Source organism: Eschrichtius robustus, chromosome 2, assembly GCF_028021215.1.
Source record: "Eschrichtius robustus isolate mEscRob2 chromosome 2, mEscRob2.pri, whole genome shotgun sequence".
Taxonomy (NCBI): Eukaryota; Metazoa; Chordata; class Mammalia; order Artiodactyla; family Eschrichtiidae; genus Eschrichtius; species Eschrichtius robustus.
Window position 1 is genome coordinate 41,701,288 of NC_090825.1, and position 3,889 is coordinate 41,705,176.

The 3,889-nt window shown below is 47.3% G+C and overlaps 1 pseudogene; it reads left to right on the forward strand.

Annotated features, from left to right (window-relative positions):
- The first annotated feature begins 2,229 nt into the window (after window positions 1–2,229).
- LOC137756504 (AP-2 complex subunit mu pseudogene) lies at window positions 2,230–3,606 on the forward strand (annotated as a pseudogene).
- The last annotated feature ends 283 nt before the right edge of the window (window positions 3,607–3,889 follow it).

Below are 3,889 nucleotides of genomic sequence, written 5' to 3' on the forward strand. Positions count from 1 at the left end.
TGGAGCTCTTAGGTCCCCCGGTCCGGAGGGATGAGAGGAGGAAGCAGGTCTCAGAAATTAAAAAGAAAGTCAGATAGAGGAGACCATCAGCTGTAACTTTCATTTGAGGGACACAACCAGCCCAAGGTGACCTCATAGGCACCGGGAGAATAAATACTTTCTCCCTCCAGTCTCCTACCAGGGCACCCCATTGGCTGGACTTATCTGGTAGCCAGAGGGTGTGGGCTTCCTGTAGATACAGTTCAACAACCTCCCAGGGCAGAGAAAAGTGGAGAGTGATTCCTGGGGTCCAGGGGCAAACTCCAGCACTTCAGTAAAGTGAGGACTGTTGCCATAGCTCTCTCTTAGGAAAGCTTTTCTACAAAATACAGCCTGAGACAAGGATTGAAGAGCCGACAGTTTATTTGGGGCGTGCAAGCCCAGGATGGTAAAGGTGAGGAAATAAGGGGAAGGAAGCAAGAAAAAATGGGAAACAAAGTGATGCGATGTGTTGCCATGCTGGCCACTGTTTCACAATGAACTACAAAGAGACTCTGCCTCTGGGCAGGGATGTTGGCTCAGCACCTGGAACTTCTCCAGAAAATTTTCAGGAAGAAATCAAATCTTAGAGCAATCCACAGGGAAGAAAGGAAAGGGAATTTGTCTGCCCCATTCCGTACTATATCCTGTATCTCATCAGTCAAGGTTCAACTCACAGGGAGTAGACTTTCCTACACTCTGAGTTATATCATCCAACTCCTTAGTGGCTGCTCAGAAAATCAGACCCCATGCCCCACGGTGTGACATTTCATCCAGGCTGGGAGCAAAAGGATGACTTGGCATGATTAGGGCTCAGTCAGGGTGAGGAGTGCAGCCTCGGGGATTCCACTTGGACTCTAGCTACCTAAGGAGGCTAGGCAAAGGCTCTGGCAAAGGCGGCAGCATCACGGTCTGGGAGGCAGGGGATACTTTCAAAAAAAAGAAGGCAGGTGAGAAGGTACACAGGGTCTGTAGCCACAACAACCTCAGATCCAGAACTGCAGGAAGAGGGTGCCAGGCAAATCACAGAGTCTTACAGCATCTACACTGCCTTCAAACTATGGACTGTAATATCACCTTATATTTTGATCTAATTTTTAATCTGCTTAGGTGCAAAGTCAGTCCTCTTAAACTTCTCTGGATTTTTCTTTTTCTGAAGATAGTGGACCAATCCTGGAAGTCCAGAAGATTTTGATTCCACTGATCTCCCCAAGTCCAAACTGCCCTTATCTTATTTCTCACCTACTTGTGATGATCTGAAAATTGCTGTTAATGGGCCTTAGCACACCCAAAGAGTGATTTCAAAAAATACAAATAACAACTTCAGGTAAAAAAAAAAAAATCCAAAATACCTAATAATCATTTACTCAAGCTTAAGAAAAATCAGTCTTTCAATAATGACCACTCTTCTCTGTAGAGGCTCTCAAATTATTAGTTGGAAAGAAGAATTAAAATGTTGGTTCAGTATGCTGACTTATAGCTTAGACATTATATTTTGAAAATAACTCTGTGTTAGCAATTGAGTTGGCTAGATGTTCTCCACAAAATAACAGAGACAGTATTTTAAATTTGAAAAGTAAATGATTCTAAGTAACTATTTTCTTCTGTATTTCCTTAGCATCGTTTAATATATAAGAGCATGTATGTTTGCATGTATATATTTATAAAATCCTGTTTATTAATGTTTTCTAACTTCAAGGACAAATACAAAAAAACATATTGTGGTAAGATAAAATGGTCTCTATGATACCATTCTTTGTAATTTGTTGAGATCTTCATGACCCAGTATGTAGTAACTTTTCTTAAATGCACTATGTATATATGAAAATAATCCATGTGTATATTTTCTATTTGAGAATATATATGAACAATCTCCTAAGGAAGGAAACAAAAGCAAAACTAAACAAATGGGAGCTAATTAAAAGCTTTTGCACAGCAAAAGAAATCATTGACAAAATGAATAGACAACCTACTGAATTGGAGAAAATATTTGCAAATGATATGACCACTAAGGGGTTAATATCCAAAATGTATAAACAGCTCATACAACTCAATATCAAAAAAATCCCCCGAACAACCCAATTAAAAATGGGCAGAAGACCTGAATAGAGACTGCAGTGAAAGCCGAGACAGCGGGCAGGCGAGCAGGGGGCGGGTGGACATCTTGGGATCCGAAGAGTGGCCAGGCCGGGTGAGCAGGGAGCCGCGGACAGCAGGTCTGTTCTCAGAGTGATGGGCCGTGGAGACTGAGCTGCCGCCATGACTGGAGGCTTATTCATCTATAATCACAAGGGGGAGGTGCTCATCTCCCAAGTCTACCGAGATGACATTGGGAGGAACGCAGCGGTTGCCTTTCGGGTCAATGTTATCCATGCCCGGCAGCAGGTACGCAGCCCCGTCACCAACATTGCTCGCACCAGTTTCTTTCATGTTAAGTGGTCCAACATCTGGCTGGCAACTGTCACCAAGCAGTCAATGCTGCCATGGTCTTCGAATTCCTCTGTAAGATGTGTGACATAATGGCTGCCTACTTTGGCAAGATCAGCGAAGAGAACGTCAAGAACAATCTTGTGCTCATATATCAGCTGCTGGATGAGATCCTAGACTTTGGCTACCCAGAGAACTCAGAGACAGGCACGCTGAAAACCTTCATCACCCAGCAGGGCATCAAGAGCCAGCATCAGACAAAAAAGAGCAGTCTCAGATCACCAGCCAGGTGACTGGGCAGATTGTCTGGCGGCGGGAGGGCATCAAGTATCGCCAGAACGAGCTCTTCCTGGATGTACTGAAGAGTGTGAACCTCCTCATGTTTCCACAGGGGCAGGAGCTGAGTGCCCATGTGTCAGGCCGGGTGGTGATGAAGAGCTAACCCGAGTGGCATGCCCGAGTGCAAGTTTGGGATGAATGACAAGACTGTCATTGAGAAGCAGGGCAAAGGCACAGCTGATGAAACAAGCAAGAGCGGGAAGCAATCAACTGCCATTGACGACAGCACCTTCCACCAGTGTGTGTGACTCAGCAAGTTTGACTCGGAGCGCAGCATCAGCTTCATCCCACCAGACGGAGAATTTGAGGTCATGAGGTATGGCACCACCAAGGACATCACCCTTCCTTTCCGAGTGATCCCGCTAGTTCGGGAAGTGGGACGCACCAAGCTGGAGGTCAAGGTGGTCATTAAGTCCAACTTCAAGCCCTCACTACTGGCTCAGAAGATTGAGGTGAGGATCCCAACCCCACTGAACACCAGTGGGTGCAGGTGATCTGTATGAAGGGGAAGGCCAAGTACGAGGCCAGCGAGAACGCCATCATGTGGAAGATCAAGTGCATGGCAGTCATGAAGAAATAGCAGATCAGTGCTAAGATTGAGCTTCTGCCCACCAACAACAAGAAGAGGTGGGCTCGACCCCCCCATTTCAATGACCTTTGAGGTGCCATTCGCGCCTTCTGGCCTCAGGGTGCTCTACTTGAAGGTGTTTGAACCGAAGCTGGATTACAGCGACCACGATGTCATCAAATGGGTGCGCTACATTGGCCGCAGTGGCATTTATGAGACCCGCTGCCAGCTGCCTAGTGGCAGCTAGCCCGCCTCCGCACCCCCCTCTTCCACAGGTCTGGGTGCCCTCCACCACCACACATCAGTGTCTCCTCCCTCCTGCTTTGCTGCCTTCCATTTGCACCAGCCCGAGTCTAGGTCTGGACCAACCACATTGCAAGCGGGGCTCCCTGGGCAGGGTGGTTTCTGAGGCTCCTGCTCCTCCATGCATCTGCCTGCCCCAGCCCAATGCCAGGCTCTGAGTTCTGCGACCAAAGCCAGGTGGGCCCCATCTGCTCCCCTCCCCTGTGGCCACATCTCTCTGGAGTGGGAGGATTG